Raw genomic sequence first — 26,278 nt, 5'->3', positions numbered from 1 at the left:
CCTTTGATGTGGGCATAAATGCAAAGACATATTTCTGTGTTCCAAGAATATCAGCAGTGCAAGAATAAATGATAAATGGCAGTTCACACTTGGTTTGTGTGTTAGAGAGAAAACAGAAAGTGGTGATTACTGGATTGAATTGGAGAAAGGAAGCAGCATCTATCTAAAGGAGGCATTGCCACTTAGCTCCAGATGTGTCATGTGGGAATGTCAGAATATGGGCCAAGCTTTGCCGTATCTTCTGATTTTTCATGAAAAGTTGGATATTTGAATAAAAATCTTTTTAAAAGATTTTATTTATTTATTAGAGACAGAGTGAGAGAGAAAGAGATCATGAGCAGAGAGAAGGATAGAGGAAGGAGAAACAGGCTCCTTGCTGAGCAGGGAGCCCAATACAGGATTTGCTCCTAGGACCCTGGGATTATGACCTGAGCTGAAGGCAGAGACACTTAACCAACTGCGTCACCCAGGTACCCACTGAATAAAAATCTTCTGATTTCGAAGTATGGGTTATCAGTAAACAAATGTGTGAGTCAAACACAGCACAGTGCCAACAATATATGGCTTGAGGATCTTGGCTTAGAGCATGCATGCATCTATATCTAAATCTGGAAGGTTATGAAATAGAATTTTAGTTCCTGGCTTTTCTGCATAATTATGATGCATATTGTTATTTTCAGGTAACACTGAGTGATTATAACCAAGGACAATTTTCTGGAGTTGGAATGAGACTCAAATAGAGAAGTGACATCCTAAAGACTTATGGGAAACAAATCCATGTGGCATATACAGAGGACTAAATGGAAGGAGAAGGACCTGGACCCTGGGTTGGAAGACAGCAGAGACTCCTCTCACCCACATTGGCAAATGATCTTTTCATCTGTCTTATAGTGATGAGGAACTAAAAATTGATATAAAATCTGTTGTGACCTGTTTCTCCCAATTATGTATGTGTGGGTATGTGGTAGGAGCAAGAGAGTAGAGTTGGTACAGCTGAGATGTTAGCCCGGGACAGAACTTAAGCATGAGCTGGAGTTGGGAGTGTATCAGTTAGAGACCTTCTAAAGGAAGGTCTAATGTGGCCTTCCTTGAATTGAGTCCAGGACACTGTGTCATACTTCCTTTCCTGGAGTACAGGAAAGTATTTGCTAGACTTGGCTAAACTGTAAGAGCCTACCCTTTACGATATCTTGATTGGTAGAAATGCCAGCACTTTGAAAATTTAGCCTAGAATTGAACATAATTTTCATGGAAAGAACTTCCCATTTGCCTCTGCTGGTTGGTGGAATAGGAGGCTTCTCCCAAAATAATGGGTTGTAGATATATACATGTATGTAGTCTTGATTAGTATCTATGGGTATTTTATAGACTGATTCTTGAAACTCTCTGGGGACCTGGCAGAGGTAAGAGATTCTGTTGATACATGCAGGTGATAGTTTTGAAAGTCTCTGTTAAGCACCCAGTGCTGCAGTGGTTCAGGCATCAATAAAATCCAGTTCATTTTGTCCTGAGGAACTTTGAAATCTTGATGCATTTCCCTACTTGCTCCCCATCCCCCATTTCTATTTTTGAATAAATTCTCAGCCAAGAAGGGGCCACGTCTGATTGAGTCAATTGTGAACTAATGGGCTAGAGTTCGGGATGGATTGCTTTGGACTGGGAACTAGAATATGGCTTCTCACTGGACACAAGGATTGATAAGACTGTGCACCATCAAAACCCATAAAAGAGTACAAAGAAGAGGTGAATTAGAAAGATGGCTAAATCTGTGGCTGCAGTGGCAGGAAGTTAGAAGTTGAGGATTAGAGATGGAGAAACAGAAATAATCCTGGATCACATTAAGGTGTGATTAGGTGGGAGAATAAGAGTGATTCTGATCAATTGCTTAAGAGTGACCAAATCTGTCAGTGTGCATCACAGGAAAATCTGCTGGAAAAACCTAGGAAGGTTCTAGGAGCACTTTCCTAGAATGTCCATTGTGCTTAAGGATAGTCTAAATTACATTACTTCCTACATCACAGAATCAAATGCAAATTTTGCATGAATTTTTAAGATAAAACCTAAGACTTCAAAGACAATTTATTCTTGTGTGGCTGCTAAAGCCACCGGGGTTACATGCATAGTCTCTCTCCTTTGCTGTTATAAAGGATACTTCAGCGGCTGAGAAGCAATGGAGAGGAACATCAAAGAGTGGCCTGGGCTTGCTCTGATGGGCGGTAGATGCATGGTCACATGGATGGATGGGTCAACTGACTTTAAAGGACAAGGGATGAAACTTTTGGTATATTCTTTATAATTATTGCTTCATTGCATCAGTCTGTGCCTACATCAACTATTGAGCATCATCTTTAAAAGTGGTATTTTTTAGGAGTGCCTGTGGCTCAGTTGATGACGGATCTGCCTTCAGCTCAGGTCAGGATCTCAGGGTCCTAGGATTCAGCCCTGTGTTGGGCTCCTTGCTCACTGGGGAGTCTGCCCCTCTCCCATGGCTCATTCTCTCTCCCTCTCTCTCTTGCTCTCTTCCTGTCTGAAATAAATAAATAAAACCTTAAAAAAACTTTTTTAGAAAAGTATTTTTTCTTTATTTTTAAAAATATTTTACTTAATTATTCATGAGAGACAAGAGAGGCAGAGATAGGCAGAGGGAGAAGCAGGAAGCAGGCTCCTTGAGGGGAGCCCCATGTGGGGCTTGATCTCAGGACCCTGGGACCCCGGAACCATGCCCTGAGCCAAAGGCAGATGCTCAACCACTGAGCCACCCAGGTGTCCCTAAAAATTGGTATTTTAAAAAAAGATTTTATTTATTTATTTGGCAGAGAGAGGGGGTGGAGAACATATGTAGGGGGAGGGGCAGAGGGAGAAGGAGAAGCAGACTACCCGCTGAGCAGGGAGCCCAATGCAGGGCTCAATCCTAGGACCCTAGGATCACCATCTGAACTGAAGGCAGATGCTTAACTGACTGAGCTACCCAGGTGCCCCAAAAGTCATATTTTTTAAACAGTGAGTTACAATGGTTTAACAGAGCATGAAAATGTTTAGTGGGATTGTTACTCATGTTAAAAAAGAGAGAAATAGAAAAAGACCACATTTTTAGCATTATTTTGTGAAGATTTCATTATATTTAGGTGAGTTCGATGTAAAATATATTCACTGTGGGTTGTTCTAAAAGACTAAGTCAGTATTCTAAAATTTTTTGGTTTATCAAGATATTAGTAGGTTATTTCATTAAAAAAAGAAGTATTCCTTGGTTAAGTAAATTTGACCCTTCAAACAAATTTAAAGTCTTTTAAAAATTTTAACTAAAGTACTTTTTTTAAAGCTTTTTTTTTTAAGGTTTTATTTATTTATTCATGAGAGACACACAGAGAGAGAGGCAGAGACACAGGCAGAGGGAGAAGCAAGCTCCATGCCTGGAGCCCGATGTGGGACTCGATCCTGGGACTCCAGGATCATGCCCTAGGCCGAAGGCAGGCACTAAACCGTTGAGACACCCAGGGATCCCCACTAAAGTACTTTTTCAGAACAATAAATATGCTACTGAAAATTAGAAACAAACAAGCTCTTTTTTATTTTTAAGGTTTATTGCTTATTAGAGCAAGGAAACTAGTGGAAATAAAAATGCCCTAGTAAAGCATGAGAAGTCACAAGTCTCTAGCATCTTTATGCATTATTTTTTGGGGGGGGGGGTTAAAATAAAAATATGTATTATATATCTCCTAAAGAAGAAAGGAGTCATGTTTTCAACAGATAATTTTCTTAATACATTTTGTGACTTCCCATCGTATCTGAAATTCTAGTGGTCCTGCTCCACAGATTTTTTTTCTGGTTCTTTGATTTTTACTTTTATTTCTAACAGTGATGCTTGCAGCATTACCTCCCAGCATCTGGCTTAGCTTTTGGTAAGGATTATGTAGAATTTTTCCTTCCTGATTATCCTTCTTCTCAGTATCAAAGCCTAAAGATGCAATCAAAGCAGAATAGCAGCAGCCTTTATTTCTTAGAGAGGACATTTGCACTTCTGAAGACAGCACACTGGTGCATACCAAGTGCCCATCTCCTCTGCACAACTCAGGAACGTTCCTTCCGGACACTTTCACTCACGTGCATTCCATATTATCATTAGAAAGTAATTTTAGGGCAAACCAAACATTCTATAATAATATTGACTTAAAGAGGATGAATATAACATTTACAGTATACAGTCTTACTTGAGGATTTTTTTTTCAAATGCTGTTAATAAAAACTGTCACTGATCCTTACAGACTCAATTGTGTCCCCTGCCCCCAGACCCCCCAAATTCATGTGTTGAATTCCTAACCTCCAACATGACTGTATTTGAAGATAGGGACTTAAAAAAGGTAATTAAGATTAATGAAGTCATAAGTGTGAGGTTCTAACCCAATAGGAATGCTCCTTAAGAGAAGGAGACACTCCAGGGTTGCTCATGCACAGAGAAGTCATTTGAGGACACAGGGAGAGGGTGGCGGTCTGCAAGCCAAGGCAGGAGGTTTCAGGAAAAATCAAACCTGCTGACATCTTGATCTTGGACTTCCAGCCTCCAGAACTGTGAGAAAATGTGTTCATCTTGTTGAAGGCATGCAATTTGTGGTATTTGCTTACGGCAGCCCTAGCAAACTAATACACAATTAATTGTGTTTCCTTTTTTGCTGTGAGTTCTAAAAAACTCAGAACCAAACACAGAGTTCATAGAAACCATATTATTATTTCTCATTGTTCACATGTTTTTAGTCTTTCTTTTGCGACACACACTTTTTCTATTTAAATTTTATTAGCTTATTATTTGTTTTCATTGCTTACCACCTCAAAGCTTTTGTAGGAAAGAACCAGGGTACAGAGAAATAACAATTTAAATGAATTCTTTGTTTATAGTTTCTTCTCCTATTTCACAAGCTTACCTTCTCAGTATCCTGTGCTGGTCCTTTTTCATTTTCTGGACTCTTTAATGTTGGAGTGCTGCAAACTTAACTCCGTCCTGAGTAAACTTGCTCTGGGTAGGATCTCAGTCTCATGCCTTTAAACACCAGCTATATATACATTTAGCCTAAACTTTCCCCCTGAACTCCTCATACAAATAGCCAACTGTCTATTTGGTATCTTCACTTGGGCATCTAATAGGCTTCTCATATTTAAGGTTTTTTTAAAGATTTTATTGATTTTTTCATGAGACACACACACACACACACACACACACGCACAGAGGCAGAGACACAGGCAGAGGGAGAAGTAGGCTCCATGCAGGGAGCCTGACATGGGACTTGATCCTGGGACTCCAGGATCAGGCCCTGGGCCAAAGGCAGGCACCAAACCACTGAGCCACCCAGGCATCCCTCATATTTAATTTGTCCAAAGGCAAGCCAAGCTCCAAATTCTTCCCACTCCTTTCTGTGGTGTTGATAAACATCTCAGTAAACCAACTCCATCCTTCCACTTGTCTAGGCCTAAAACCTTGGAGTCACCTTTGCCTTTCCTTTCTCTCATCACCAATTTCCCATCTTACAGCAAGTCCTGTTGGCTTTTCCATCAAAATGTATCTAAAAGTTGACCATTTTTTACGTCTCTTTTACTACCAAAGTAAAAAACACCATCATCTTGCCTCCCAATGATGTTTCTGCTTCTGTATTTCCTTCTGGTATTCTCCACAGCAGTGAGAGCATCCTATTAATATAGAAGTCAGAACAGGTTACTTTATTGCTCATAACTTCCAGGGGTTTTCCATTTCTTCCAGATTAAAATGCAGTCCTTATAGGGCACCAAAAGAGTTGGTTTTCATTCCCTCTGACTTGCATTTTCTCCTGACTCCCCTGGTTGCAGCCCCTCTGGCCTACACTTGCTGCTGCTTCTGCCTAGAACACTCTTCTGCAGGATATTAGCAAGACTCAGTTTCATCTCCAAGTCTCTTGATCACTTTATTAACCAACTACTACCTTATTAGAGAAACTTACCCTGTAGTATGCTGCTAAAGGTTTAATAACTGGCTTTCTGAGGAAAAATGTGTGCTTATATTTACATTATAACACAATTTTAAGTTTCATCTGCATGGTTGACATTTTATTAATCATTTCTGAAGTTTAGGGTGACCATCAAAAAATAAACCAAGCCTGATTTGATGCATTCATCAAATTTCCTGGTGTAAATATTCCCACCATGGTCAATTTCAGGCTTCTACAATGCTGTTATTTAAGGTGGCAATGGGAATAGATGTGTAGTAGTAGCACTCCTTTACATAGCATTTCCGCCATACAGACGCAATAGACATGAATAACCTCAAAAGAATGGATAATAGTAAAGTGTAGCAAAATGATTAGTTTTAAGTACTTACTTTGTTTTTATAAAACTTGTTTAATCATAAGCTGATAGAATTTAATATTTAGTGATGACTTTTTCAACTGGCTTATAGAATTCCTGCAAACTTAATTGCTTTTGTGAGCTGGCAAGAGTAAGTTCTGGTATAGTACTGACTATTTTGCTTATTCTATATCAAGTGGCTATCCCCTTCCAATCACTCTTTATCCCTCTTATCCTGTTATATTTTTCTCCATTAGCATTTAAGACATACACATACACTTTTTTTTTCTTGCCACCAGAATTTAGGTGAAGTAAAGCCAGGTAATTTGCTTATTTTGTTTTCCTCTGTATTCCCGGTGCTTAGAACATATCTTGCACATCCTTTAGGCGCTTATTTATTGAAATAATGCGTGAGTCTATAAACATATTGTTCAAAATGGGTATTAGCTTGTTATGGATAAAGCAAACAACTGGGGTTCAGGATACTACTCTGTGCAATTGCTGCCTACAATAGTTCCATGCAGTTCGTCTGATTCTCACCACTTTCTTAGAAAGGAAGTACTATTACTGTTACCATTGGGCACAGCTTTGCCCAGTGACAGCAGATAAAGAATACAGCCAGGATTCACACTCTGACATTTTGGTTGTAGAAACAACACTATAAAAGAGAGTGTTTTCATAATTGTTGAAAATTTAAAACATGTACAGAAGTAGATGGAATAAAATAATACACCCCAGGGTGGCCTGGGTGGCTCAGCGGTTTAGCGCCGCCTTCGGTCCAGGGCCTGATCTGGAGTCCTGGGATCAAGTCCCATGTCCGGCTCCCTGCACGGAGCCTGCTTCTCTCTCTGTCTGTGTCTCTGCCTCTCTCTCTTTGTGTCTTTCCTAAATAAATAAATAAATAAATAAATAAATAAATAAATAAAATCCTAAAAAAAAAAGATAATACACTCCAAATGTCCATCATCCAACTTCAACATTTATAAACTCCTGGCCAGGTTTTTTTTTTTTTTTTTTTTTCATCTATGCTTCTTTTCCCAATTAGATTATTTTGAAGGAAATCCAAACCATTATTTTATTAATATGTCAACACTTATCTCAAAAAGATAAATACTAAATCACATTCTGGTTGGAAATTTGGTATTACCCATTTTTGGCCTAGTGGTTTGTGGGTGTTATTTAATTTTTCCGAAATGAGGTTCCTTATCTGCAAAATGGATACACTATTTTTTCTCAGATTTTTTTGAATATTAATTAAAACAATATATATAAAATACTTTGTTAAACTACAAAGTATTATATAAAGGTTGGGTTTACAACTCATATGTCATTACCCACATTGTGCTATTGGTATAGTTAAAGGCTCTACATCAAAGCCTAGCTTGGCTGAGTACAGACAAGCATGACCTGCTTTTTCCAGCAACGTGGTTTCCCAAATAACAACATGCCTCATAAATACACCAGAGTTCTTATAGTCAGCAGTTACCTGGCACATATAAGTCCCTGCAAGACTGTAAAGCCTTAAGAGAAAACAATAAAGTATTACTTTTATATTGTAGTAAAGAGGAGCTGTTGAGTATCATAAATATTTAAAGACTATCACAATGTGCTTCCAAATAGGTGTATGAATGCTTCTAGACATAAGTAACATTGTACAAAGGTAAGAGAGGGAATAAGACCAGAGGACAAGATCCCTGTGGCACATCTTCGTGGAGCCTCACTTGTTCTCTATCGTAAATGATTTAAAACGTTCTTTTAAGTAATAGTAACAATCATATCGTCATACACTTATATAGTTCTTGATATGTGTCAGGCACCGTTTCAAATGCTTAACCTGTATTGACTCATTTAATCCTCACAACTTCATGAGGTAAGTGCAGTTATTATCTCCTTCTGGAACTGAGCAAACAGAGGCACAAAAAGGTTAAGAAATTTGCCAACATCACATAGCTAGCAGTGGGGAAGCCGTGACTTCAACCTAGCTGTCTGGTTTCAGAGTCTGTGCTTCTGCCTGTATGCTATCTGTCCTATCAAAAGAAAAAGGAGTGCTCCCTTTGGCAGCACATACTCTAAAATTGGAACAATACAGAGAAGATCAGCATGGCCCCAATGCAGCGAGTGCTCAGAAGTTCATGAAGCATTTCATATGTTTCCGGATTGATACGAGGTTCAAGGTATTTGTGGTAGTAATGTCCTGTGGTTTTAAAAAGTAATTATTAGATTTAAGTCAGAAGATTGGGTGGGAGGTCCTGTGCTATGGTTTACTAAATAAATAACTTGGGTAAATTAAAAAAAAGAAAAAGAAAAAGAAAAAAGAAGAGAAAGGAATAAATAAAGCAATATCTTCCAAATGTCTGGATAGTCAAGTACTCCCTTTATATTTCCTATTTGTAAAAAAACATCCATGAAATCAACAGACTGGTCAGCTGTTCACGTTTTGATCTATGACACACTTGAAGATAAATTCATATTTACAAAAAAAAAACAGGCCACCCTTGAACAAGGTGAGGGTTAGGGGCATCAGTTTCCACGCAGTTGAAAATCTGTGTATTACTTCTGATTCTCCAAAACTAATAGCCTACCGTTGACCAGAAGCCTTACTGATAACATAACCAGTAAGTTAACACATATTTTGTATGGTCTATGTATGATATACTGTATTCTTACAATAAAATAAGCTACAGAAAAGAAAATGCTATTGAGAAAGTCATAAGGAGAGAAAATATATATTTATTACTATAAAATATCTGCATGTAAGTGAGCCCTTTCAGTTCAAACCTGTTATTTCAGGGTCAATGGTTCACTTGTCTGTATTTCATTCCTGATGATCTCGTCTATCACGATCTTGGACATATTGGATTATGGGGTAGACTGTGGCAAAATTGAAACAAATTGATAATCAAAATGTCAAAATTTGAACTCATGGCAAGTATGTTGTATACAGTTAGGCCTTTTGGACACATTCTTCTACTGTCAGAGATGTGCAGGTGGAAGTATGAAATGAACTGCTTAGAGACGGAGGCTTAGAAAACAAAACAAAATCTAGGGATACATATCTGTAAACAGTGGGGATTTATCATGGGGTTTCTCAGGAGTTCTTACTTCCTGACACTAGGGATATTCCCTGAATAACAATCCTCATTTTCAAGTACCTCCAAGCCTACTGGGCAAGACAGATGTGTAGATATTGTAAAGCAATGTGATAGGGACTTTGAGACAATTTTTTTTGACAAGTTTGAAAAAGATAGTAAGTTTACAGGGTAAAAAGTGTTCATGTTCTGTCTGGGAGAATTGGAAATGGCTTAGTCATGACTTTGAGAAAAAAATCTAGAAAAGAAAGAAAGACTTTGAGGCTTGCAGAAAAGAAGGAAGGGAGAAGCCTGTCAGTGCCAGGCCCTTTTCAATCCTGGGAAATAGTTATTAGTCGATTGTATGGAGAAGGAAAACTGATACTCAGGGATGTATGCCGATATGTAGGACATGTGTTTGTCCATCCTTACTCTATGTCCACAGCTCCAACTCCTTTGACTTCTACACATAAGAACTGGAGTTGGAACTAGAATTGTGTTTGCTTCAGGATTTATTGTGTCTGGGCACATCTTATGAAGAAGTGACATGAGACGACCAATATTTTCTGACATGGATGCAGCATAATATGATGCTTAGGTTACTGCATATTTGGTATACAAATTACTAGAAAATAGAGAAGTCTGCATATTATATACTTCAAGATTGTGGGTACAGAGATCAGATTTAATTCTGAGTTCTATATCTTGTCAACTATATGATGTGGGGTAATTAATTTATTGATGCCTCTGTTTTTTAATCTGTAAAACTGGTGGCACCAGGGAGGGGGTGGTCATCAAAATTAAATTAGATCATGTATCTGTAGAAACATTCTGGCAACAAAGAACTTCATGGAAAATAGCTTGTTATGTGGAAAGAGAAAGTTCACAATATTGGTGAGAATAGTTTTGGTTTGAGAACAGTCAGCCAGTATTTTGGGTGAGGAATTATCATCTAGTTTAGGATCCATGAATTTGGGTCTAAATCTCAGGATAAGGGAATACAAATGGAGAACAAGTGGAAATCAAAAGAGCAGAGATATCTAAAGCTCATGGTGGCAATGGCAATGGTACCAGTAGTTACCAAAGTTAAAGCTCTCTTGAGGCCCCCTCGGCCCCCTCAATACCAGGCATTCAGTGCAGACTTCAGTGGGCCACAGCAGTGTGCTTGCTTTTGTGTGGCAGTAGAGACCTCTTCAGTAAACATCATTCTGGCTATTGCACTGGATGTCAAGGGCTATAGGAGACATCACTTCAGTAAGCTAGAACAGAAGACTACAGCCAATGGAATGAATATTCAGAAGAACACATTCTTAAGTGTTTGGGTGGCTGGCTCAGTTTTCTACAGAACATGCTAGGACAGAACCAAAAAAATCCTGATGCCTAATTACCATTGTGATGATTTTTTCCCCTTGGGCTGGCATGTTCTGGGAAACAGTTTCCACCTAAGTAATAGTGGAAGGAAAGGAAGTAAGGAAATTTCTCCTAATAATAAAAATGGATGAGAAAGTAACAAGTAATATTCAGTATAGGACTGGTCAGAAGCCAGCAATGAATATTAGAAAGTGTGATTTCAAGATAAAGGATTCTGAGATGTCAATTTGAATTCAAGGGTAGATTTTGATTATTTTGTAGTAAAATAACACATTGGGTATTATTTTAATACAAGTGAAATATTAGATATTATTAGGAAAGTTATTATCATGATAAAAGAAAGCATAGTTTTCTTTTACTCAAAAAAACGTGGTGTGTTTTAGGCAACATACCCATAGAAGACAATAGAGCTAAAAATAAATAAAGGTCATTGCCATTGGTAGAAGGTAATCAAAATTAGGGAATGGAAAACTTCCACGTAGAAGCAGATTTGAAAGCCTGGAATGTGATGTGGAAAAGGCCCAGAAGGAGATAGAATCAAAGTCTGTTGCTCAATAAAGGGTGTGGAGGGGGAGAGTGGACTTGGTCATCAAATCTCTAAATTCCAGCGTTATTAGGTAATCATTCAAACTTCAAAAAAGTTAATTTAGGACAAATAGACAGTAGATCGACTTTAAAAAAATGCATGATATACATATGGAATTCATCCTGAACAGGTTGAAAACTTAAATATTAAATTTAAAATTTAGAAGAGCAAGATAACCAATTTGTAATGAACTTCCGTAAACGTTTAGGCAGCTTGAGTGTTTTCAAGGCTTTCCTTAAGTCATGGGGAACAATGAAAAAGGTCTCTACCTATCCACAGACAGACTTGGGGTACTTGGTTGAATGGCATTTGTTTCCCATCTTTTGAGAGTATTGAAATGGTTTGTCATTTTATGATCTCATAAGGCAGTGGCTGCGTTAAAAATATAAACTATATATATATATATATATATATATATATATATATATATATATACCCTGACATCGGACTTCCATTTTAGGACACCTTAGGGAACAGTGTCTATAGTTCATGAGAACACTGTTGATATTTTGAATTATAACCATTAACAATATAAACAAGAGATTTTTTTTAAAGGTAATATCACCATCTTACACAAAGCAAAGCACTCTATTCTTAGGCAAATCATAAGCCTCTTAGTCTGAGAGCCACTTGCTAAATAATTCTCAAGGTGATATTTTAGTCTATGAATAAACAGAAGGCTTCACATATCATTATTGCTCTGGTATGAACTTTATGTAATAGTAACAAAAAACCTGAGTCTAATTAGTCTCTTCCAGTAAAAGTATTTGAGAAATTTTCCATTGCCCAATCCCTTCCCATAATGGAAAATACACTGCATGGGAGGTATGTGTAAATATTTGATTCGTGTTTTACTGATTTCAGTGTCACAACCTATCAATCATTAACACTTCAAAGAATATATACCTGGTTGGTTGTTTCCAAAGTACATTCTTTCTCTGAAGGATTTTTAGACTCTTAGAGAGGTCCCTGGTGAACACCTAGTCTAATTTTTTAATGTCACAGGTGCTGAAAATGAGACCCAAGAATGTTGAAGTGACTTTCACAGAGTCCTCCATCCAACCTCAACTGGCTCCTAAGGACCAAGACCTTCAGGCTCCCAACTAAGGGCTCTTCTTAAGATACTAAGGAGGACTTCTGTTCACCTTTTGTTCTGAAAGAAGATGTATGGAAATATGTAACGTTCTCATAGTTGTAGGAAACGAAGTGAAGAAATTTAGAAACTTGTAGGCCCTGGCATTTATTTCCAATGCTATGAGGTGGTCACTTAATACAATAAAGTAATAGCATTGATAGAATTGTGAGGATGTCAGCTTGACAATTTACTACTATGAGGTCAAGATTCCCAACCTAGTGCCTAGCGTATGGTCTGCTTGTAAAAGTGTTAATTAAGTCTGATTGGGCAACAATACGCTAGGGCCTGACCTTGTGGCAAAGTAACTTTTTCTTCCCTTCTCTACTTGATAAAAGGGCCTCTACATATCAGTTTCCAAATCTCTGTTCTTCAGCCAGTGCCAGAGCTAATGGCTCAACATCATATTTTCAGTTTCTTAGGAGCAGAGGCAATGGGGCATGGCAGATTAGAACCCAAGCTCCAAGGAGCTGCTGCCGGATGAGGATGTTCTGCTGAGTTTGTGGGGCAGTGTGGCATATCCTCACACTACTTGCAGTGTCACTTTCTTTTGAGACAAACTAATAACTGGGAACCATATGGTGCTATGGGTTGGGATGCTTTGGCTTAGTTTCTTAAATAAAATAACTATAAAAACTTCTACTTTAGATCTTGGTCTTAGGTTTATTATCTGTCAATAAATAACTTGTTAGTAACTGAAATAGAAATTAGTTGCAGTAAGGAAAACTTAACACTTTCTTCCCCCAGAACCAATTCAGGGAAATAAAAATATTTCAATCTATGTTTTTATTTTCCTCATGCACAGTGGTAATAACCTTACAGGGTTACAGAGTTCCATGATGATAGTTAAAAAAAGGTACACATTTGCATATTTTATTTATATTGAAATGTAAGTGAAAATAATATGATATAGACATATTTGAGAAGTCACATCAGGAGAAGACAACTAGGTGCTTTGGAAACAGGCTTAGTGGAGAAACAGTGCAGGGTAGTCTTGAATACTCTATCTTAACTTTGTCACATGAGAATAGCAATAGTACCTAATTCATAGTTTTTTTTTTTTTTTAAGATTTTACTTATTTATTCATGAGAGACACAGAGAGAGGAGAGAGAGAGGCAGAGACACAGGCAGAGGGAGAGGCAGGCTCTCTGTGGGCTTTCTGCAGAGAGCCCGATGTAGGACTCAATAGATCCCAGAACTCTGGGACCATGCCCTGAGCTGAAGGCAGCCGCTCAACAGCTGAACCACCCAGGTATCCCTTCATAGAGTTATTTTGGATGTTAAATGTACTGACATATGTTAGTTAAAAATAAAAGGATAGAAAACAATATACAATACAAACACTAACAAACAAAACAATCAAAGCAAAGCAAAAAATAACAGTGGTGGTTATGTTAATAACAGGTAAAGTAGTTATGGTAAAGGATATTACTAGGGACAAAGAAAGGTATTATACAATGATAAAGGGGTTAAATCATTAAGAAGACCTAATAGTCCTAAATGTATATGCACCTAAAAACAGAGTTTTAAAATACCTGATGCAAACCACTGATAGAACTGAAATGAGAAATTATTAATTCACAATCCTAATTGGAGATTTTAACCCTCTCTCTTAGTAGTTAATAGAACAAATAGATAGAAAGTCAAGATAGAAGACTTCAACAACATAATCAACCAATTTGACCTATTCATTATTTATGGGAAACACCATGCAGCAGCAGAATATATACTCCTTTCAAGTGCACATGTAACATTCACCAAGACAGACCACATTCTAGTCCATAACACAGATCTTAATTAATTCAACTGGATTGAAATAAAATAGTACAAATTATGTTCTCTCACTACAAAGAAATCAAAATAGAAATCAATGACAGAAATATATGGAAAATCTTCAAATACTTGAAAATTAAACAACGTATTCTAAAACATGGGTCAAACAAATATCACAATTGAGTTCATAAAACAATTTGGACTGAATTAAATGAAAATATAACATATCAAGATTTGTGGGTGCATCTAAACTACTTGTCAGAAAGTTTTTGCATTAAATTCTTTTTTTTTTTTTAAGAAAAAGATATTGTTCATTCATTTGAGAAAGAAAGTGAGTGTGTGAGAGAGCATAAGCTTGGGGAGGGGCAGAGGGAGAGCAAGAAGCAGAATCCCTGCTGAGCTGGGGGGGTGAGGGAGGGAGTGATGGGGATGGGGGGGATGGGGAGCCTGACTCAGGGCTCCATCCTGGGACTCCAGGATAATGACCTGAACTGAAGGTCATGAATTGACTGAGCCATCCAGGCACCCCACATTAAATTCTTATATTCAAAAAGAAGAAAGATCTTAAATCAGTGATAGAAGCTTCAATCTTAAGAAACTTAAAAAAAATCAAATTAAGTCCAAAGTAAGTCTAAGGAAATAATAAAAATAAGATAAGGAATTAGTGAAATAGAAAGCAGAAAAATATAAAGAAAAATCAATGGAATGTAACACTTGTTTACAATGGTCAATAAAAGTGATAAATTTGCAGCCAGATTGACAGAGTAAAAAAAAGAGAGAGAAAAAATTGCTTACCAATATTAGGAATGAAATAAGAGACACCATTACAGTTCCCACAGACACTTTAAAAACACTAATAAGTATTATGACTAAATTTGTGCCAATAAATTTGGAAAGTTAGATGAGCTAGGCCAATTCTCTTGAAATCAGAAACTGCCAAAGTTCATGTAAAAAGAAACAGAAAACCTAAATAGTTCTATTATCTATTAAAAACCATAGATGTTACAGTGAAAAACTGTTCTATGAAGGAAACCCTAGGCTCAGGTGGCTTAATTGGTGAATTCTACTAATTAATTGATTTAAGGTTGGAGCAATACCAATTCTACACAAGCGCTTCCAGAAAATAAAAAAGGAGAGAGCACATCTCAATTCATTTCATGATGCCAGCATTACTTTAATAAAGACATTGAAAGAAAAGAAAACTAAACTCCAATATCCCTCATGAACATAGACGCAATGTAAAAATCCTTGACAAAGTGTTAGAAATAGAATTCAGTGATATATAAAACATAATACATCATGATCAAATGAGTTTATCCCATGGATTCCAGTTTAGTTCAAAGTGCGAAAATCAATCAGTATAATATAACTTATCAACAGCCTAGAAATCATATAATAATTTCAATTGATGCCTAAAATACATTTATTTCACTGTATGTTGCTCTTTTCACTTAGCTTTGTTTTTTTTTTTAAATTTTAATCTATTTTAACTAATGAATACTTTTCAAATGGTATTATCAAGCTCTTATAAAAAGGCAGTCCTCTGTCCCTTTTGATTTTTTTTTCACTTTTGGTTTTTTATTTCTTGAAACAATCACTTTCTTTTTTTTTTTTTTTAAGATTTTTAATTTATTTATTCATAGAGACGGGGGGGGGGGGGCGGCGGGAGCAGAGACACAGGCAGAGGGAGAAGCAGGCGCCATACAGGGAGCCCTGCATGGGACTCCATCTGGAGTCTCCAGGATCACACTCCCAGCTGCAGGCGACGCTAAACCACTGTGCCACCGGGGCTGCCCAAACAATCACTTTCAAATACTTTAGCTCTTTATTTTGGTATTTACCTTGATGTTTGTAGCTAACATGCTTCTTAAGGTTTTTATTTTTAGACATTATCTATTGCTTTTCTGAGGAAGATGATAATTTTGTTCTCTCACACACATTCGGATACATACTTCTTCATATATCACAACCCTTAAGAATGTAGTATTGTTTTTTTAAGTTCAATCAATGATAGAGTTTATTTATTTATTTGTTTGAGAGAGAGAGAGAGCGCAAACAAGAGAGCACAAGCAGGAGGAGCAACAGAGGGAGAGGGAGAAGCAGATTCTCCACTGAGCAGGGAGACCAGTGTGGGGCTTAATCTCAGGACCCTGAGATCATGACCTGAGCAGAAGGCAGCCACTTAATGGACTGAGTCACCCAGGAGCCCCAATCTGTGCTTGTATTATTATGTAACAATTATTTGTAGTTAAGTCACATAGTGTACTATGCTTATACCTCTTGTTTAACTTCTTGTATTTTCTGAAGTTGGTACTGCTCAGAGTTAGTGCTTTGTTTCTGTTGCTTTCAACCACTAATTCAACCACTAATTCAACCCCAAATTCTACCTATGTACTTAAAAAAAATCTCTTCTGAATAGCTCACACATCATATATTCATTTTTTCCTGGATGATACCCTTTCTTTTGTCTCTTTCATCCAATTTGGGCTGGTTGCTTTCTAGGAATTTTGAACAACTGTAATCTTGGGGTTCCTATTCATTATTATAGATGTTTTTTCCCCACCTCTCTCTCTTTTTGTCCTTCTAGTTATTCCCTTCCCAGTTATCTTATTTTGGATCTCCTGTTTACTGCTGTCTCTGTGGATTTATCCACTTAAAATTTTGTAACTGTTGTTGTATAGGTACTTGGGTCAAAGCTGAAGATAAAAATATGAGTTCAATATGTAACTGGATCAAAGTTGTTAACTTTCCATAGATTTGGCTCGAAATATCTCAGAAAGTTGTTCCTTTGACTCATGCATAAAGATATTTAATCTTCCATAAAACATTCAGAACATTCAGTGAAGTCATGGGAGATTTAGGTATATGTTAATTTTTAGTTTTCGAACAAATCGAAATTGCTGATTCTTTGATAAAGGAATTTAAGGTAGCTAGATCTCCTATTTATACTTATGAGTCTTTTCTAAGTTTTATTTATTTTTTCTTTGTATAACAAAAAAGTATTTAGGACATTGTGAAATAGCATAGTGAGATAGTAATGTTCTATATTTGCACAGCGCCTTTTATCCTGAAGGTTTGCCAAGTACTTTATAACTTGAAGAAGAGATTGTTTTGTTCTGAATTTAAAAGCACCTCATTCTGTGATGAAATATTAGTATGTCATGAGGTACAGCTTTATAAAATAACATTTTAATGAAAGAAACGTATCTTTTGGGGAAATATAAGAATTGGATGACCTTTGCTGACAAGATTTTTCAATGGTTATAGCTCACCAGGCCCTTTCAGTTTCTGTAGGATGGCATCTAAATTCTACTGGGGAACTTAGTTAGATTTCTTGTTTTGAATTAGGGATAAATGCAATCCATCATTTAGTTATTGGTAATATGCCTTATAGCATTCTATTACTAGAAGTCAGCATCTTCAAACTAACTCAAAAAGAGTGTTCCATTAAGACTGCCCAATGGTTAGAGGCATAAATAAATAAAAAGTTTTGATTATTTTATAATACTTATAGTTTCCAAAGTAGTAGTAATCCTAAGGTTTTACCAAGAATGTTCATATATATATATATATATATATATATGTCTCAAATTTTTAATATCCCAAAGGAATTCTATGATTATAGAGCCATGAAGATGGCAAAACCAGATATTCTTTTTTCATTTTAAAGAGTTTACTTATTTATTCATCACACACACACACACACACACACACACACACAGAGGCAAAGACACAGGCAGAGGGAGAAGCAGACTCCATGCAGGGAGCCCGACGTGGGACTCGATCCTGGGTCTCCAGGATCACGCCCTGGGCTGAAGGTGGCGCTTAAACTGGTGAGCCACCGGGCTGTCCAAAACCAGATATTCTATTTTGTAGACTACTATTTAAATTCTACAATGACACTGCTTACTTAGTAGTCAGACTTTTGGCAACCTCAAACCAAACCTGGAGCTGAGAACTTGCACATAAATATAAAAAGCATCTGAATGGTCACAATAGATGTCCAAAAAGCTGGCACTTTATTTGTAGTAGAGACATGTCAGCTCTCACATTTAGCAGATATTCCATTCCACAACTGTTTATAAAAAAGGAAAGGCTGCTATCCATAGGTACACAGACAGCAGAGTCTATACTATTTTTAAAAGATTTCCAAAGATGAACAAACAAATCTGTTTTGCTAACTACTATTAAACAAAATAGTGATTCTCGTTGGACTGCACTTTCTCCAACCATACTGAAATTTTCTTGCATCAAATAAAATCCCCAACTGACATCAACTTAAAAGTCAGTATTAGCTAAAAAGCTTGGGGTTATGTTCGAAATGCATCAGAACTCTTGGTATAGGGATGCCTGGGTGGCTCAGCAGTTTAGCCAGGGAAGAAATGTAGTCCTGAGACGGGAAGTACCTGTCATGTTCATTTTTAGACCATCTTCAGAACTCTTGCTTTTACTTGGAGAGAAATGAGGGGGTCGTGGTGGGTTTTGAGATAATATGACATACTTTAGAAGGATCCTTATGGCTGCTGTGTGGAGGATAGGTAATAGGAGGTTTTAAGTAGAAAGAAGAACAATGTAGGCAGGCAACTGCAATAATTCAGGCGAGAGTTTATACAACTTCCACATACATTAAGTATTTTATTAAAACATAATTCTGCCATGGACACAGGACTTGTCCAGGGACACTATGTATGCCCAGGGTTTGCAGTAGCTCCCTCCCTTCTTCCAGCCTGCTGTGGGTTGACTGGCTAGGGAATTGGCCCAAGGGCAGCCATCTATAGCCTGCTAGTCTTCCAAGAGTGGGCCTGGGACAGGTAGGTTAACGGTGGAATGGTAGAGTAAAGAACTGTTATGAAGTCCTGCTCTTCAGATCCACAGAGAAGATTAGGAATCAGAAAGAACTTATAGTTTCTGGCCCTATGTGGTTGATTCTACATTGTTCCTGCTTTTTTCGGGTTTCCACATATGTTTGAACTTATATTCCCATCCTTCCTCATCCCTTACACTGTTTCAGGTAAATTGAAAAAAAAATCTCTATTTCTTACAAATAAATGAGCCTAACAGAAATTATAACCACTAGTGTATCAGAATTCTTGCACTCATGAACATATATAAATCAGTTTAGGCTATGAAATCTCAAAAAAGATGCTCACTTTCTATGTCCTTAAGATGTAGGGGATAAGAACACAGATTTAGCAGCCAGACTGCCTGAGTTCCAGCTCTATCCCTTACCACCTAGGTGATTTTGGGCAAGTGATGTAACCAGCTTTTTTCAGTTTCCACATCTATAAAAAAGAGTTAACAATATCTCTTGGTGGTGTTGAGACTCTTAAATGTGTGAATATGGAAAGCCTTCAGACAATAACCCAGTATGTAGTGAGGACTCCATAGGCATCATGTCCTGATGATGAAATAAACTATTATTCCAAGGTATTAAAAAAAATACTCCAGGTGACTGCTATTGTTTGTGAATTAACTGCTGTTACTAAGATAGTGGTATTTACTATTAGATTCTTCAAATAGTTAGACAATGTCTACACTCTATCTGGCATGTTTCAGCTAACAAACCTTTGTTAATGGCAGAGCAACAGTTATCTATGGGACAGAGGGACCTGGCAGGCACAGCTCAATGCAGGAAGGATCTTATATTTGGTGCCTAGGAAAGTGATACTGACGCTCAAGGAACTTAAAACTTACTCATGACTAGAATCCAAGCTCCATGAGAACTTAGAGGTCTTTGTTTTCTTTCTTTCTTTCTTTTTTTTTTTTTCCTGTAACTGCTACATACCAGCACCTGGAATATAGTAGCAGTCAATAGGTCTTTTTCGAATGAGTAAGTAAACATTGAATAAATGAAAAGTAATCACAATGAATAAGAAGGCAATCAGAAGATTTTGAAGTTAGGAGAGAGTTATAAATAAAGGGTTATAAAAACACAGAGGGAAGGATAATAAATTCTGACCAGGGTGTCAGACCACCACGTTGGACCACGTATATGGGAATGGAAGATTCAGCATCTGAATTGGACCTTGATGACTGGAGTTTTGCCAAGTGGCCCAGTGGGCTGGGGCTCAAAGGGAAAGTCTTCTCACCTGAGAGAATTCCAAGAGATCAGAGATGTGAAAGTATATATTCAATCTGGAGAACAGAAAGTGGTCTGGGGTGGTTGGAACTGAGAAAAGCTGGTGGAGGACAAGAGCAGTCCAAAGGATATGACTAAAGATAAGACTGAGAAGGTTGTTTGGAACCAGAACGTAAAATGACCTCCTATCTCATAGGTTGGATTTTATCATATAGGTGTGAAATTAAAACCAAAAGAGCTTCTATTGAATTACATACGTATAGTTCACAATATTTAAACAGTATCAAATATTCACTAGGACAAAAGAGACCTAATAATCTCTGAGAATTTATTTTATTTTTTCTTATTTATTTATTTATTTATTTATTTATTTATTTAAAACAATATTTTATTTAATCACGAGAGACGCAGAGAGAGAGGGCAAGACATAGGCAGAGGGAGAAGCAGGCTCCCTGCAGAGAGCCGGATGGGGCGGGGGCGGGGACACTTGATCCCAGGAGCCCAGGGTCATGACCTCAGCCAAAGGCAGATGCTCAACCACTGAGCCACCCAAGTGCCCCATCCCTGAGATTTTATAAGGCAATTCTCATGGTAACATGGGCGGAGACTAGAGCAGAGAGAGGCTAGATTTGGAGGGACAGTTGGTTATTGCACTAAATCTTCTAAGAGAAAAATGTGTTTAGGATTTCTGGAATTTCAACAAACTCTAATTAACTCCATTAATCATTTTCAGTTTCTGCCACAGCTTCTAAAATTAATAGTGCTTTTGAACTCCTTTTCTTCATTAGAAAGTGAATTCAAGAAATATATATTGTGGTCCTATTTAAGCATTGTGTACTTCGGAGCAGGCAGACTAAGAAGCTCCCCGTCTAGTGGAAGACAGATCTCAGGCTCAGGCTTAAAGAGTGAGTTATCAAATGTTTAGATCTTTGATAATCTGATTGGTCAAAGAAAAAAAGATATTTCAATTTTAATTTCTTTTCTCTTCTTGAGACAATGGCTGTCCTTTCATATTTCCAGGAGCTATCTTTTGAGAAGTCTCTTCTAGGTATAGTCTATTTTGTCCATTTGGATTGTTGATCTTTTCTCACTGGTTATATATTAAGGGACATAGTTGCTCATATTATGAATTGCAATACTTTCCCCATTCTCTCACTGGCCTTTGTTTGCAGTTTTTTTATTTAGAATCTTTATACATAGTCAGATATATCCAATTTTTCTTTTATGGCTTCTGAGTTTAGTGTTATATTTAGAGTGGCATTTCACAGTTATAAAATGCTTCTATGTTTTGGTATTTTTATAATTGTATTAATTCATTTAGAGTTTATTTTGGTTTAACTTTTATTTTTTCCCCCAGTGGTGACCCAGTTATCTCAACACTGTTTATCAAATAATCTATAATCTATCTTTCCTGCACTGATTTGAAATTCCATCTTTGGTCTGGTCTATATAATTCTTATGGTTTTAGATTTATTTATGCTATTTGTAATATACATTTTAATGAATGTTACTCCCTCTTATTTCTTATCAATCCTCCTAATCTTTCCCCATTTTTTTATTAGTATCAACTGTGAATTCTTCCCTTGATGATTATTAATTTCTTTTTTACATCATAGATCCTCTCTTTTAAGAAACATATTGGCATTTTCATTGTTTTAAAACAATGCTAAAACATGTATTTGGACTGAGGCATATTTGATATGGAGTCTGCTATTTCTCTGATCCTTTCTTCACCAGACTCTAGCCATCCTAGTCTTTTTCATTTTTCTCAAACACTCCAAGCTTGTTTCTGCTTCAGAGCCTTTGTATCTGCTATTCCTGTTGCCAGATTTCTTTTCTGTATCTTTGCATGGTTGATTCCTTTTCATTATTCAGCTGAGATATCACTAGTCTGACAAGCCTTCCATGATCTTCCTGGTTAAAGTAACTCCCACGCCACCCTCTCTCATTCCCAGGTGCTTCATTTTATTTTTTTGCATGGGGCTTATCGCTATCTAATAGAATTCTTTTTTATTTGTGGCTTCCTTATTTATTTCCCTTCTCTTTCCACTAGAACATAAGTTTTATGAAGGCTGATACCTTGTCAATCTTGCTCACCATTTTATCCTCAGGAATAAGAACTGTGAATGGCATATATTAGGCCACTAATATTTGGCAAATACATATTTGTTGAATGAATGAATTAATAAGCCCTTGCTTTTTCTAAGAATATCGTCTTATTCTTCAAAACTCTGTGGAGTTGCTGGGCCTCCAATCCCAATCAGCATGCTCTGGGCCAGTCTTCTTCTGCCTTTCTTGTTAATCCTCAGTCTTGCTGTAGGGAATGGTGGTCGTTGCTTGCTTCCTTTTAAGAACAGGCAGGGTCCCAAGAAGACCAATCTGCTGAAGGAGCAGCAAAGCCTAGAGTTAGAAGGTCCTTAGTCACAGGGGCTAGCATACTTGCAAATGGAGTGGACCAATTCACTTATTCACTTATTTTGAAAACAATTGGTTTTAATGTAACTTCTTATTAATAACCCATGCTATATGTTTGCTTTAAGAAATAAACATTATTTATTTATTTATTTTTATATTTTTAAAAGCTTTTATTTATTTATTTGACAGAAAGAGGGAGAAAGAGAGACAAGCAGACGTAGTGGCAGATAGATGGAGAGGAAGAAGCAGGCTATCCCCAGAGCTGAGAGCCTGAAGTGGGGCTCGATCCCAGGACCCCAGGATCATGACCTGAGCCAAAGGCATACACTTAACCAACAAAGCCACACAGGTGCCCAAAGAAAGAAACATTTTTTAATATATATAAGTGATGAATCACTAAATTCTACTCCTGATACCAAAATTACAATATATATTAACTAACTAGAATTTAAATAAAAATTCGAAAAAAATGAAAAAAATTTTATAGGTAAACTTTAAAAAGAAAGAAATAACCTTTTCTTCTGTCCCTTAAGACTTGCAACAAATTGCATATACTATGAAATTAATTTTCTGGTTGATGTGTTATTAAAAATTGCCACATGCTTAATCAGTGTAACTAACTGGATTTCTGAAGTGAAAATGTTGGAATAAAGTTGGATTTTTGAACAAGGTAGGCTGAGGTAAGAGTCCAAGAATTGTAAGAGTTGAAGCTTGGCACCAAAGATCTGAGATAATTGGGGGTTCTTGCTGGTCACAGAGGAGGCTTTAGCTGGCTTTGGCCTTTGAAGTAGTAGTATGCTGAGGTCTGTAGACAGTTCTTCTCAGTATCTCTTTAAGCCCTCAGTCTAGGCAGGTTAAGTCAGATACTCATTCTACTCTCTTCTCCGGACTACCACCCGGCTGGAGCCTCACCTGCCAACAATCTCCCTTGATGTTGCTAGCAGTAGGTGGAGTCCTAGAGGCAGCAGTGAGACAGGTGTGCGTATTTGGGGTGGAGAAGAGAGCTGTACGGCAGGGGATGGTGAGAAGCAAGGTGGTTCCTCGAGAAGGAAACTGGGTCCTTTGTTACTTCCAGGGTCCTCTTTACATATCATTTTTTTCAAGTCCATCCCTTTACTTCATTCTTTTCTCCATCTATCCATTCATGCATCCAATAGATTCACTGACAATTTTTTGAGCCCCTATTATTCTAGGCATGGGGATAGTGTGGTGAACACAATGAAGTCCTTATTCTCATAGAGTTTAATTCTAGTAAGGAGACAGATAAAACAGACAAACAAATACGTGTTTCATTTGTTAATAAAAGTCTTGGAGAAAATTAAGTAGGGTAAAGAAAAAGAGAGTGAAGATGTTGGTGGGTTACTTTATATATGGTGGTCTAGAAAGTTCTCCCTGGATATGTAACATTTGAATTCAAAAACAATAAAGGGTGGCCTACTCATGGTTTTCTGGGCAAATTTATTTCACAACCCATTAATGAACTGCGATGCATGGTCTGGAAAATTCTGATAAGACTTTGAGAATTTGGCAAGGTTGGAATTTTATTGTAAATGAAATGGGAAAGCATTAAGAATTTAAAGCAGAAAAATAACATGATCTGACTTAACATTTCAAAAGAATTGCTGTTGTATGGATAATAAATAGACACTGTGGGTGGGTAGGTTGGGGGAACGTAAAGTTGGGACACCTGTCCACTCAGTCCTTGCTATAATTTTATTTACTTCTCATCATTAGAATTTGTCAAACTTCCTTTATCAGATATGCTAAAAATCGGTCAATAACAGCCAGCTTTTAAATAGAAGTTTCAAAATTTGTGTTTTTGGATGAAACGATGCATGTGAAACCTGACAGAACTGGTGCTCAGTAAACTTCAATTTTCTCTATCTATCCTGCAGTATTCATTGAATCTTCTCCTTGGCTGAACAAGACTGATCTGGAACACAGTCCAGTTTCTCTACAAATCTCATTTAAAATTGTTGCATCTTGGTTGGCCTCAGGCAGGCTTCCTTTGATGCCACCCTTATTCCCGAGATCTCCACCTGCACAGCCAATGTCTTCTGACTCAGCTGGTGTATCTCCATGGTGGATCGGAGCTTTCTGTCCTTCATGAATGGTTCAAGGCACACGATAACTTTGCTCTTGCTGCTGATTGTGGAGAAGCTCTTAATTGTGTATATCTTGCCCTTTACCATGAGTAGCTAATGAATGAGAAACTGCTTTTTTTTTTTTTTTTAAGAATTCCTTTGCAAAGAACAGGTAGTGGGAGCTCTTTTATCCCAGAATATACCTGATATTTCTTGTTTCTTTCTCCTTATTGGTTTTTTTCATCCTACTTTAGTCTGCTTTGTGTCCTAGAAGGCTGACTTTTATGGATGGCAGCAAAGGCTCCCTCCCTCTCTGGTTTCAAGTTGGGTCTGGCAAACTGGAAACATCAGTGAAATCTGAAAATGAGAGGGGAATGGGTTTGAAGTATATATTCTTTCAGCTTCTTTATGCCAGATGGCCACTGATGGTTTTGTCCCTCTGATAAAGGTCATACTTCCTGAGGGCAGCCCTCTGCTACAACCATAGGTATGCCTCAGAGATATTGTGAATTTTGTTTCAGACTACTGCAAAAAAAGCGAGTCAAGTGAATTTTTTTGTTTTCCCAGTGCATATAAAAGTTATGTTTACACTATCCTGTAGTCTATGAAGTGCACAATAGCATTATGTCTAAAAAATGCATATACCTTAATTAAAAAATACTTTATTACTAAAAATGTTAGCCCTCATCAAAGCTTTCAGAGAGTCATAATCGCAGATCACAGATCACCCTAACAAATATAATAATAATGAAAAAGTTTGAAATATTGTGAGACTTACCAAAATGTGGCACAGAGATGTGAAGTGAACAAATGTTGATGGAAAAGTGGCACCAAATGGTGCCGATAGACTTGTTTCAGGCCGGGTTACCACAAACCTTCTAAGTTGTAAAAAAAAAAAAAATCACAATTTCTGCAAAGCAGAATAAAGTGAAGAGCAATAAAAAGAAATAGGCCTGTATAACTTCTCTCTATGATTTCTAGTAGCTCTCTCTAACCCTTCAGAGCAAAGGCGGGTAATGGCTCTAACTCTTCAGAGCAAAGGCGGGTAATGGCTCTAACCCTTCAGAGCAAAGGCGGGTAATGGCTCCTGATAGTTCCTAGTACCAGGGAGCTGCACCAGCCTTTGTGGATTTCTCTGAACACTGCCTACTCCCCTGTAAATAATCTCTTCAGTTGTCCTGTTTTCTGTTAGTCCCACAGATGGATACACAGAGGTTTCTCTGTAGGAGTAGCTGAGTCGGCAAGTACAAACTTTTGTACGGAAAAATACTCAAAACTATGCAGATATCAGAGACAATTTTATCTTACTGTGATACAAAATTAGCCTATCAGGTTAGCCTATGGGCATCAACACACTTATACTTATGGCTGGTGTGTGGTCCATTCAGAGAATTGGCATGGGGGCACCTGGCTGGCTCAGTCAGCGGAGCCCGTGACTCTTGATCTTGAGGTCATGAGTTCTA

General features: G+C 37.4%; 1 non-coding gene across 1 annotated transcript; it reads left to right on the top strand.

Annotated features, from left to right (window-relative positions):
* The first annotated feature begins 8,351 nt into the window (after positions 1-8,351).
* On the top strand, positions 8,352-8,458 carry LOC129513179 (U6 spliceosomal RNA). Its single transcript, XR_008665165.1, has one exon. It is a non-coding gene; the product is annotated as a U6 spliceosomal RNA (small nuclear RNA).
* The last annotated feature ends 17,820 nt before the right edge of the window (positions 8,459-26,278 follow it).

The sequence above is a fragment of the Nyctereutes procyonoides genome, unplaced genomic scaffold (assembly GCF_905146905.1).
Source record: "Nyctereutes procyonoides isolate TBG_1078 unplaced genomic scaffold, NYPRO_anot_genome, whole genome shotgun sequence".
NCBI lineage: Eukaryota > Metazoa > Chordata > Mammalia > Carnivora > Canidae > Nyctereutes > Nyctereutes procyonoides.
The sequence above is the reverse complement of the archived record's forward strand: the minus strand, read 5'-3'. Positions and strand labels throughout refer to the sequence as shown.